This window comes from Vombatus ursinus, unplaced genomic scaffold (genome assembly GCF_900497805.2).
Source record: "Vombatus ursinus unplaced genomic scaffold, bare-nosed wombat genome assembly UNPS02014773.1, whole genome shotgun sequence".
Taxonomy (NCBI): Eukaryota; Metazoa; Chordata; class Mammalia; order Diprotodontia; family Vombatidae; genus Vombatus; species Vombatus ursinus.
In genome coordinates this window covers 32,711,819-32,725,187 of record NW_020954551.1, presented here as the reverse complement: position 1 = coordinate 32,725,187, position 13,369 = coordinate 32,711,819, and the positions used below count along the sequence as shown (strand labels likewise).

Sequence of the window (13,369 nt, the reverse complement as noted above, 5' to 3'; positions counted from 1 at the left end):
GAATGAATGAATGAATGAATGAATGAATGAATGAATGAATGAATGAATGAATGAATGCTTTTCTCATTCTTGCTGTCAAAGGGTTGTGCTCTTTGCAGTAGTTTCTGTGGAGTGGTTGATGAATCAGAATTAGAATACCTCTGAGCCCCCATCCCAATGAGAAGAACTGTCTCTCTCCCAGTTCCTTAATCATATAAACATAGTTAAAAGGGATTTATTGCACAGGCTACTTGGAAAGGCATCCATGATGCTTAGTTTCACCATTAGAAATAGAATCAACTAAAGGAATAAAATTGGAAACTCATTTAAACTGCTGCATGGCTGTGTCCTGTAGCTTACCCAAGACCCAGACCACCCACAGCCAGTTCACAGGTACTCCAAATCCAGAAGTTTTAGGATACAGATCACAATGTGTAGATGCCCAGTTATTTCTTTCCCTCTGGTGGTGAGAAAGATATTCGTGCAATGAAACATCCTTCCCAAGTGCTGACCCATTCACCATCTCCAAGATAATCATTGTTTTAGTAGTTGGGTAGGGGGTTCAGGCACTGAGGCCCAATGCTGTTGCTTTCAGAGTTCTATCATAGGCAATAATCACCAATCCTCTCTTTGCTTCCTGGCTTGCTGTCCATTAGCGGGGCTAAATAGGACTCCGAGTACTCATCTCAGCATGTTTATTGCTAGTGGAATAGTAGGAGGAGAGTGGGTTGAGTCCTAGCTGGGAAATCACATTGCTCTTGTAATGATGCTTTCTATCACAAACACCCATCTTTTGCTACATGTTTGCTCTCCTGGTCAAGCTAGGATCTTTTTTTCTGAGTGGGGGAACTTCTGATGTGGGAATTCCCTCTCCTGATACAGATCACAATCTAGGACTTGATAGATCATAGAATTACAGATTTAGAGCTGGAAGAGATATTAGAGGTTATCCTCTCATTTTACAGATGAGGAAATTGAAGCCCATAAAGGTTAACTGACTTGCCTAAGGTTTTGCATCTTGTAAGTGAAAGAGATGGGATTTGAACCTTGGTCCTCTGATTCCAAATTTACCACTGTTGCCTATAAACAACAGAGAATTGCTTGAGGTGCTGTGATGTTAAATGACTTGCCTGGAGCCATGTGGCTATTATTTGCCCAAGGCAAATTTTGAACCCAGGTCTTCCTGACTCCAAATCTGGAGCTTAAAAAGGAGAAGCATTGAGTTTCATGCCGAGTCCCCACTAATGGGGAGTCTGAGGCTGGTGGATCACTTGAGTTCAGGAGTTCTGTGCTACAGTGGGGCTAAAGCTTCCAAGCTGGTTGAGATGGGGAGACCCAGTCTCAAAAAAAGAAAAAGAAAAAGAGAAAGGGGAGTGGTATTGTGGGTATAGGGCCAATCTTGAAATAAGGAAGACTTGGGTTTCTGTCCTACCTCTGACACATACTAGCTGTGTGACCATGGAATAAGTCACCCAACTTTTCAACGCACCTGCTACCCAGAGTCCCTTCTTTCTTCTTTTCCCAGATCTCTATCAGTGATCATGTCAGGAAGTTAGATGGTTGCAGGTTGCATTAGGTGATGCAGTGGGTGGGAGGTCTATTCTTGTGGGGCAGGAATAGTAAATGAGGATACCTGAAAGGAAGGGGAAATAGCTATAGCTTGTTTTGCCTAGGATTTTGGGTCCTTGATAAAGGGGGAAAGCTAGAGTAATAACAGTGTTTTGGGGTTTGAAAACCACTTTGCCGATATTCTCTCATCTGTACACTTGGAATAACACTGAGGGAGAGGCTATCCCTATTTTATAAATGGGGAAATAGAGGCCAAGGAAGATGAAGTGACTTGCCCAGGATCACACAAGTGACTAAGGTAGGATTTGAACTCAGAGCTTCCTGATTCCAATTCCAGTGTTCTATCTGTTGCACCACCTAGCTGCCTCATAAAAGTATGCTATGAATTAAGTACACTTGCAGGGAATTGCTCTGGGAATAGGATTAGATATTTCAGAGGTTTTAGAGGTGTGGGAAAGGGGCTGTCATTTTGGGCTATGGCATTGATAGGGAAAGGAAAGGGAATACCTGGGGAGAACTTACTCAAAGAAGATTTAGGATAGGTGGGAAAGTGTTGACACATAAGCTGGATGATCATCCACCACTGTTGGTATAAAGTAGACCTAGATCCTGGACAGAGGCTGGATCAAATGGCCTCCAAGATCCCTTCCAACCCTCTGACTCAGTGGCTCTAATCCCTCATAGACCAGCCACTAAGGGGCAGTCTTTGACCATTGGGTAGCTTGGAGTGCTTGGGTCCTTCTCAAAAGGAAGGTGAAATTTGTCCAGAGAGGTCCCCAGCCTACTTTTTGATGTCGTCTTTGTACACAAGGTGTCCCTTCTTCGTTTTTCATCCCTTGCTCTCAGAGCACAATTCCCTCCTGTTCTCTCCCCTGCTCAAAACATTCTTTCAGGCAACATGGAATAATGGAAATGACACTATTCAGTCCCAGCTCTCACTCCTACTAGCTGTGTGACCAACAAGTCATAGCAACCTCCTTCAGTCTCAGTTTTCTAATTTGTAAAATGGGGGCAGAAATATTAAAAAAAACCCATCCCACAATGGTTTTTCTGAAGAAAGTGCTTTATGTTGTAAAGTGCTGTAAAGCAGGAGTTACATGAGTCCTTAAGATAACCTGATGTCAGTCCTTTACAACTTTGTGTGAATTAGTTTCATGCCTCCTAGAATGTGTTAATGATGTAGAGAAAGATCCTGTTCTAATCTCTTAGTTCTGTTAATTCAATTCAGCTTAGGCAATATTTTACTGATTTTACTGTTTTACTAATTCATTGATCAATTTTGTTTCAACTATAATAACACAAAAGAATGACTGTACATTCAGTTGCACCCCCTTGTAATTTATCACTTGTCAAGAAGTAAGGAAGGAGGTGGGATTTAATTTTAAAGAAATGATTTTTTTATTGGTACTTTTTTGCTTTTCCATGACCACTTCATTTCCAAATATATTACTCTTTATTATCCTATCCAATAAGTTAAATCTTCTTCTAGCAAAAGAAAAAAAAGGAAAATAAAATCAATGAAACTGATTAAATAGATGGTCTGACAATAAATTCAATGGTGCGTGGTTTAATTTTAATCAGCCAGTACCAACATCACCCGCTGTATTTAGCCTGGGGTGTGTTAGTACATAGCGTCTTCAATTACGTGGTTGTATTTGCTGTGTATGTTGATCTTTGGAATCTGCTTTCCTTAATCTGCATTACTTCATGCAAACCTGCCCATTTTGTGGAAACATTATTTATTGTTCCTTTCAGGGCAGCAACATTCCATTCCATTTATATATACCATGGTTTGTTTTTACCATTCCCAAGGTGTTAGACGCATGATTTATTTTCAACTTTTGGCTAGTACAAATAGAGCTTCTAGGAATATTTTTGTACAAATAGACCTTTTCTTCTTACATATATCCTCCTTATGGTATAAACTGGATACTGGAATTTTTAGGAGAAAGGGTATAAATAATTTTTTTAATCTTTTGGTATAATTCCACATTACTTTACCAAATAATTAGACCAATTCATAACCCCAAGAGCAGTGAGTTAATGTGACTGTTTTCCCACAACTCTGCCAACAATTTCATTTCCCATCTTTGCCAATTTTATAAATGTGAAGTAATATTGATGAACTACTTAAATATACATTTCTCTGGTTATTACTGATTTAATTCAGCAAAAGTTTTGTAAGCATCCATTGTGTTAGACAATGGAAAAATAGCAAGTTAAGTTAGACATGTGTCCTGCTTTCATAGATCTCAAAATATAGGTGAAGATTATGGTATTAGCAGAAATAACTACTATGTAAGATAGACCACGTAAGGGAAGGCAATGTGGTTCAGTGGCAAAATCATGGAATTTGCAGGTAGAAGACTGGGTTGAAATCACCATTCTGTGACATGGTTAACTTCGAGCAAGTGATTTCCTCTCTATGTGTCTGTTTCCTTCTCTGTAACATGAAGGTTTCCCTCAAAGTTCCTTTCTAGCTCTGCAGTTATGCTGTAAGTGCAGAAAAGGGGCAAAGACCTATGCAGGGTCCAAAGAGGGAAAATTAATTCCTGGCTGAGGAGAGCAGGGGAGGTTTTATGGAGCAGGTGATAAGTGAAATGGGCCCTGAAGGATGGGGAGAATTTCTATCAACAGGTAGGGTTGGATGTGGGCATTGGGACATTCTATGCATGAGGCACGATGCAAGCAAAGGCACAGAGATTGGAAAGTATATGCTCAGTAATTCAGTTTGCCTAGAGTAGCGAGTTTATAAGAATTAATAGTGTAGGATAAGCCTGGAAATGAAAGGCAGCATCCTCTAGGGCCTTAAATGCCTAAGCAACTATGTGGTACAATGGTAACATGCTGGACCCGGAGTAAGGAAGACCTGAGTTTAAATCCTGCCTCATACTGTTACTAGCTGTGTGACCCTAGGTGAATCACTCAACCTCTCTGTACCTCAGTTTTCTCACTTATAAAATGGGAATAATGATAACATCTATCTGCCAGGGTTGTTGTGAGGATAAAATGAGATCATATTTGTAAAGTGTTATGCAAATCTTAAAGCTCTATGTAAGTGCTTGCTATTATTAACAAGTTCAGATATCATTTGGTAGTAATAAGGGATCCACCAGAGTTTTGAACAGAGAAGGAGAAAGAAGGAACCAAAGCACTACCATTCTGGATAATGTGGATAGGAGTGACGTATTTTTGGATTGAGCTTTTTGGTTCAGATGAAATAGACCATATGTCTCTGTACTGTGTATGAGCATGGGGCTAAGCCACACCTAGAGAGGCATGTGGCTAGCTGCCAGTCAGCTGTTCCTGGCTAATTTGGGCCTTCAGTGATCAGGGGCATTGGCAGGCTTCAAAGAAGGACTGAATAAGGGAGAGTGTACTTGATTCAGTTCTGTTCTATAGTCCATAGTCTAAGATAAGGTTTATCCATGATTATTCCTGTGTGAGCCCATTTTCAATCAAAGAAAGGAAAAAATGTTGTTTTAATTTTCTGGGGCAGCATGTGGGCAATATTGCAAAACAAAGATCACCTAGGGTCACCACTTTCTGTGCCCCTTTCCTCCGTCAGTGTTCTCCTTCAGTAATCTGGTTGCCCAACCCCCAGCCACACTCTCCTTAGCCAGTGCTTTCCCCAAATTCTGGCCCTGTCCCTTTTTCCATTCAAAGTTTACGATCCTGCATCCAATTCCTTCAGGGTCCTTCTATGTGATATGGTATATTCATTTATACTAAGGTGTTGTATTCTTTAAAAATGACCTCATCTATTGTCCTCAGAAGTATTTGTCTGCTAACTGGAGGGTCTTGGAGAATCACAACCCCTTGAAAAATGCTATAGTCCTCAACTATGTTAGGAGATCTTTTTTTACCTTTTGCCTTTGCCATTGATTCAATGTTATTATGGAACCTTAGGTACTGGTCCCTCTATGCCAGAAGATCTCAATCCTAGTTCTTCCTTTGCCATTGATTCAGCGGCACCTGTTATGTGCCAGTTACTGTACTAGAACTGGGGATACAAAGAAAGGCCAAAGCCATTCCCTGTTCTCAAGAAGCTCCCACTCTGATGGAGGACACAGTAGGCAGACACCTATGTGCAAACAAGCTGTGTGTAAAGGGTAAATTGGGAGATAATCAGCAGAGGGAAGGCACTAGCCTTGAGGGGAATCAGGAAAGGGTGGGATTTTACCTGGATTTAGAGGACGTCAGGGAAGTTGAGAGGTGGAGATGAGGAGGAAAACCATTCTAGACACAGGGGATAACAGAGGTGATGCTGAGAGTTGGGAGGTATAGTTTCTTGTTCTAGAAACAGCCAGGAGGTCGCAATGTCCAGGGCTTGTACAGGTGTAAGGTCTAAGAAGTGTGGGGAGGTTGATGGTGGGTGGGGCAGGTTAGGAAGGGCTTTGAAAACCAAACAAGATTTTATATTTGATGCTGGAGGCAATAGGGAGCCTTTGGAGTTAACTTACTAGGGAGGAGAAGTAAGACCTGCACTTCAGAAGGCACAGATGAGGAAGGAAGCAGTTCCAGACTTGGAGGTTAGAAAGGGAAAATGGCTAGAATTGAGAGATAGAATGTCTGGTTGGAGGAACAAACCACAATTGTGAGATTCAAATGATATTTACATATATATATGTACATATATTCATATACATATTATTTCACAAACTTTAAAGAACCATACAATTACTTGATTTTATTATGATGCTTTTATACATAAATTATTATGGGCAACTAGATGGTGCAGTGGATAGAATTCTGGTTCTGGAGTCAGGAAGACCTGAATTCAAATCTGACCTCAGACACTTACTAGTTGTGTGACTCTGGCCAAGTCACTTGTTTGCCTCAGTTTCTTATCTGTAAGAAGGAAATGGCAAACCATTCCAGTATCTTTGCCAAGAAAACCCCCAAATGGGGTCACAAAGAGTTGGGCATGACTGAAACAATTAAACAACAATAATTGCTCAATTTTATTATAATGCTCTATAGGGGATTATTATTAAGTCACTTAAGACAATATCTAATTAAATACTCAATAGTTGGCACACACTCAGAGCTACAGGAGAATCATGATTCAATAGAAAGAGCACTGACTTGAAAGTCAGAAGACCTGGTTTCAAAGCCTGCCTCTGATGCTTACTAGCTGTGTGACTTTGAGCAAGTCTCTTTCCTTCTCTGGGCCTTACTTTTCTCATTTGTAAAATATGTTGGACTCCATGGTTTCTGAGGCCCTTTCCAGCTCAGAATCTATGACTCTAAGAGTTTGGAGGGAAGACAGATCAGTGAGAATTCAGATGGTCAGGGAAAGCTTCACAAAGAAGGTTGGAATTGAGTTGGGCCTTGACAGATAGGTAGGATTTGGAGAGATGGATGAGAGAAGAGAGGGAAAGTGTGGAGAGAGATGGCAGCTCCCCTCTGCTTGAGCTGGTCTGAACAGTTTCTTTGTCAAAATCTACAATTTCAGACACAGTCTTATAAGAGCTGGGAACTCTTGGGAAAGGGAAGACTGATGCATTGAGCCAGTTTAGCATAAATCAACTGAATTTTCATTCAATGTTCATCTTTTGTTTAACCAAATGTATGCTGATAATCCTCCTTTCCCCTTCTCTAAAGAAAGTCCATCTTTTTCCATCTGCTCAATCCTGTTAGGAAATTCTCTTGCTGATCGGAGAAGCTAAGAAGGTTTATGAATAGCTCTGAGGGCATCAGTAATGATAGAGCTATTTAATCAAAAACATTCTTCTGGGTACACATGGACATTTCTACCTATACAATCTCCCTGTAGGGCCATATTTGGGCCAAGAGACACAGCTTCCAAGAGCTTCCTCACCTCTGAACAAATTTAAGAATTCATCTCAGTGTGGGAGAGGCAGCCCTTCTGCTACCATGTTGATTTCCCTTGATTAGGTCTGGCTGTGGGCTAAATGGTGAGAGTAACTGAGTTAGGTGCTGGTGTCCATAGCTCTTATAAGGTTCTGGTTCTTGTTGCCAAGGGAAAAAAAAACCCAACCAAATAACTAAAGAATGACAACAACAACAACAACAAATTTAATGGTCCCATCTGGTAGCCCTAACTACAAAACCTTATTCATACAGTCATAGATTTGGATCTAGAAGGGACCTAAGATGTCATCCGGTCAAAACCTCTCATTTAACAGATGAGGAAACTGAGGTCCAAAGTCATTTTGGACTAGAAATCTTCCTTGGACCTTAGGATCACAAATCTAAAGTTGAAAGAGACCTTAGAGGAAATCTAATACAGCTTCCCCTAATTATGAAGATGAGAAAACTGAGACACAGGGGAGGAGTTGCATGGATTTCCCAAGAAGATAATGTCAGAGGTGAGATTTGAGCCCAAGTACTATGACTCAAGAATCATTGCTTGTTGGAATAATTCATCAGTCTGGCCATGGGGTGGCAGCTTTCTTGGCCAAAGCAGTTGTTGAACACTGTTTACTAAGTTGTCCAGCTGGGGTCATGATCTGTGCCAGTGGAGGGAGACCTCATGTTGATAGAGTCATGGGTCTGAGAAGCATTGAAGCCCAAGTGCAGTGGCTGGTCCAATGAGAATTTGAAGAATTCTCCCATAAGACAGAAGTGAATAGCAGAGTGGATTAAGAACCATAATCCTACAATATGTTGTTTATTAGAAACACATTTGAAGCAGAGGGATACACACAAAGTAAAGCTAAAAGGCTGGAGCAGAATATATTATTCTTCAGCTGCAGTTAAAAAAAAAAGCAGGGGTAGAAATCCTGATCTCAGACAAAGCAAAAGCAAAGATAGATCTAATTAAAATAGACAAAGAAGGAAATTACATCTTGCTAAAAGGTACCATAGACAATGAAAAAATATTATGAAACATATATGCACCAAGTGGTATAACATCCAAATTCTTACAGGAGAAGTTAAGGGAGGTACAGGAAGAAATAGATGATAACAAAACTATACTAGTGGGGGACCTCACCCTCCCCTTCTCAGAACTAGATAAATTTAAGCACAAAATAAACAAGAAAGAAGTTAAGGAGATGAATGGATTTTAGAAGAGCTAGATATGGTTACCTCTGGAGAAAATTGAATGGGGATAGAAAGGAATATACCTTTTTCTTGGTAGTACATGACACCCACACAAAAATTGACCACATGCTAGGGCATATAAACCTCACAATCCAATGCAGAAAGGCAGAAATATTAAATGCATCCTTTCAGATCATGATGCAATAAAAATTACATGTAATAAAGGCCCATAGAAAAATGGACTAAAAATTCATTGGAAACTAAATAATCTAATCCTAAAGAATGAGTGGATCAAACAACAAATCATAGAAACAATCAATAACTTCATCCAAGAGAATGACAATAATGAGACAACATAACAAAACTTATGGGATACAGCGAAAGTGGTTCTTAGAGAAAGTTTTACATCTCTAAATGATTACATAAATAAAATAGAGAAAGAACAAATCAATGAATTGGTCATGAAACTAAAAAAGCTAGAAAAAGAACAAATTAAACATCCTCAATTAAATACCAAATTAGAAATTCTGAAAACCAAAGGAGAGATTAAGAAATTAAGAAACTATTGAACTAATAAATAAAACTATGAGCTGGTTTTATGAAAAAAAAAACAATAAAATAGATAAACCTTTGGTTAATTTGATTAAAAAAAAGAAAAAAAAACCAAATTACCAACATCAAAAATGAAAAGGGTGAATTTACCACCAATGAAGAGGAAATCAAAACAATAATTACAAACTATTTTTGCCCAACTGTATGCCAATAAATTTGACAATCTTAGCGAAATGGATGAATATTTACAAAAATATAAATTGGCTCCCCAGATTAATGGAAGAGGAAATAAAATACTTAAATAACCCCATTTCAGAAAAGGAAATAAAACAAGCAATGAATGAACTCCCTAAGAAAAAATCTCCAGGGTCAGATGGATTTACAAGTGAATTCTATCAAACATTTAAAGACCAACTAATTCCAATACTATATAAACTTTTTGGAAAATAAGTGAAGAAGGAGTCCTACCAAATTCTTTTTATGATACAAATATGGTGCTTATACCTAAACCGGAAGAGTCAAAAGAGAGAAAGAAATTATAGAACAATTTCCCTAATGAATATAGATGCAACAATTTTAAATAAGATATTAGCAAAGAGATTACAGCAACTTATCTCAAGGATAATACACTATAATCAGATAGGATTTATACCAGGAATACAGGGCTAGTTCAATATTAGGAAAACTATCAGCATAATTGACCATATCAACAACAAAACTAACAGAAACCATGTGATCATCTCAATAGATTCAGAAAAAAAACTTTGGACAAAATACAGCACCCATTCTTATTAAAAAACACTAGAGAGCATAGGAATAAATGGAGTCTTCCTTAAAATAATAAGTAACATCTACCTAAAGCCTTCAGCAAGCATCATATGTAATGGCAATAAGCTAAAAGCATTTCGAATAAGATATGGAGTGAAACAAGGATATCCATTATCACCACTGTTGCTCGATATGGTACTGGAAACGTCAGCTTTAGCAATAAGAGAAGAAAAAGAAGTTGAAGGAATTAGAATAGGCAAAGAAGAAACAAAGCTATCACTCTTTGCAGATTACAAGATGGTGTACTTAGAGTAATCCTAGAGAATCAAGTAAAAAATTACTTGAAATAATAAACAAATTTAGCAAAGTTGTACAATATAGAATAAACCCATATAAATCATTGACATTTCTATATACTACTAACAAGGCCCAACAGCAAGAGATAGAAAGAGAAATTCCATTTAAAGTTACTTGGGAGTCCAACTGCCAAATCAAACTCAGGAACTATATGAACATAATTACAAAATGCTTTTCACACAATAAAGTCAGATCTAAATAATTGGAAAAATATCAGTTGCTCATGGGTAGGCCGAGCTAATATAATAAAAATGACAATTCTACCTAAATTGATTTACTTATTCAGTGCCATACCAATCAAACTGCCAAAAATTATTTTATAGAGCTAGAAAAAACAATAACAAAATTCATCTGGAAGAACAAAAGGTCCAGAATAACAAGGGAACTAATGAAAAGAAATGCAAGGGAAGGTGGCCTAGCTGTACCAGATATTAAATTGGATTATAAAACAGCAATCATCAAAACTACTTGGTACTAGCTAAGAAATAGAGTGGTGGATCACTGGAATAGGTTAGGTACGCAAGACACAATAGTCAATGACTGTAGTAATCTACAATTTGATAAATCCAAAGACTCCAGCTTCTGGGATAAGCAATCATTATTTAACAAAAACTGCTGGGAAAACTGGAAAATAGTACGGCAGAAACTAGGCATAGACCAACATTTTATACCCTATACCAAGATAAAGTCAAAATGGGCACATAATTTAGATATAAAGATTGGTACTATAAGCAAACTAGAAGAAGGAATAGTTTACCTATCTGATCTATGGGGAAGGAAAGAACAAACAAGAGATAGAGAACATTATGAATGCAAAATGGGTGATTTTGATTACATTAAATCGAAAAGTTTTTGCACACACAAAGCCAATGCAACCAAGATTAGAAGGGAAACAGAAAGCTGGGAAACAATTTGTGTAGCCAGTGTCTCTGATAAAGGCCTCATTCTAAATATATAGAGAACTGAGTCAAATTTATAAGAACACAAGTCATTCCCCAGTTGATAAATGGTCAAAGGATATGAACAGGCAGTTTTCAGAGGAAGAAATTAAAGCCATCTATAGTCATATGAAAAAATACTCTAAATCACTATTGGTTAGAGAAATGCAAATCAAAATGACTCTGAGGTACCACATCACATCTATCAGATAGGCTAACATGACAAAACAGGAAAATGATAAATGTTGGAGAAGATATGGGAAAATTGGAACACTAATGCATTGTTGGTGGAGATGTGAACTGATCCAACCATTCTGGAGAGCAATTTGAAGCTATGCCCAAAGGACTATAAAGGTGTGCATTCCCTTTAACCCAGCAATAGCACTTTTAGGGCTGTATCCCCAAGAGATCATACAAATGGGAAAAGGATCCACATGTACAAAAATATTCATAGCAGCTCTTTTTGTGATGGCAAAGAATTGGAAACTGAGGGGATGCCTATCAGTTGGGGAATGGCTGAACAAGTTGTGGTGTATGAATGTAATGGAATATTATCGTGCAATAAGAAATGATGAGCAGGCCGACTTCAGAAAAACCTGGGAAGACTTATATTGACTGATGCTGAGTGAAATGATCATAACCAGGGGAACATTGTACACAGTAACAGCCACATTGTGCGATGACTAACTTTGATAGACTTAGCTCTTCTCAGAAATGCAAGGATCTAATACAAGTTCAAAAGACTTGTGATGGAAAATGCTATCCACATCCAGAGAAAGAACTATGGAGTCTGAATGCAGATTGAAGCACATTATTTGCTCTCCTTTGCTTTTGTCATTTTGTTTTGTTTCTTTTTGCTTGAAGCTCCTCCCATTAGTTCTAATTCTTTACATGACTAATGTGAAAATATGTTTAATATGAATGTATAAGTAGATTCTGTATCAGATTGCACTCCATCTTGGGGAGGGAAGGGGAGAAAATGTAAAACTCAAAATCTTATGGAAGTGAATGTTGAAAACTGAAAATAAATAAATAAATTATAAAAAAAAGAGCTAGTTCCACCATGTGTACTAATTAATTGAAGGGTAACATTAATCAAGTCACTTTCTTTCTCTGGGTTCTAATTTCCTTTACTATCAAATTCAGAAGTTAGATTCTCACCCTCCCATCCACCCCCCTCCCAACCTGGAATGCATTCCTTCTTCAGCTTCACATTGTAGGATCCTTTGCTTTCTCCAAAGCTCAGCTTATGTGCCACCTTCTACTTGAGACCTTTCCTGATCTCCCTCAGTTGAGCACGTCCCTCCTTTAAAAGAGTAACTTTATATATATATATATAGAATATATATAGATATATATTCTATATATATTCTACATAACTATAAGTATAAATGTTGTACTGAGAGTTCTCCTCCTCTAAAAAAGTGACTTTATACATACATTGTATGTAATTAGAAGTATATATATTGTTTCCATAGATGGAATGTGAGCTCCTTGAGGGTAGGAATTATTTCATTTTTGTCTTTATTTTCCCAGCACCTAGCACAGTGGAATATAGAAAGAATACAGATTAGAATATAGAAAGTGCTTCATAAGTTCTGATTGATTGAACAGTTAACCTCTAACATCTCTTCCTGCTTAGACATTTCAGGACTTTTGGCACAGTAGAAAGAATGCTGGATTTAAAATCACAGAACCTGAGTTTTAATCCTGGTTATGCTTCTTGTTATCTGTGACACCTTGTGTACATCCTTTACCCTATCTTGGTCTCAGTCTCCTCATCTTTAAAATGAGAGGGGTGTGGGAGTGGGGCTCTCTAAGTTCACTTTCAGCTCTGAATCTTACTATGGTCCTATCACTCTTCTCAAAGGTAACTATTACTTTTTAGTATGGGCAGTCATTGCTTTTTTTAGAAACCAGAAAAGGGGAAAAGCAGATCAACATTTCCTCCTTCCTTCCTTCCTTCCTTCCTTCCTTCCTTCCTTCCTTCCTTCCTTCCTTCCTTCCTTCCTTCCTTTCTTTCTTTTTTAATTTTAGAGGCAATAAGGAACCATTGTGTTCCTGAATGTGAGACTGACAGGTTTGTGCTTAATTGTGATTAGCTTGGCAGTATTAGAGTCTTAATTGGGTGCTGATGGGGGGATGCCTTGGGTGAGTGGGAAAGGAAGGTGCCAAGGACTGCCTGAGGGGCATAA

At 38.2% G+C, this 13,369-nt stretch overlaps 1 protein-coding gene across 1 annotated transcript in view; it reads left to right on the top strand.

Moving 5' to 3' along the window:
• OXTR (oxytocin receptor) overlaps positions 1 to 13,369 on the top strand; it is a 36,066-nt gene that overhangs the window by 20,068 nt on the left and 2,629 nt on the right. The window lies entirely within an intron of this gene.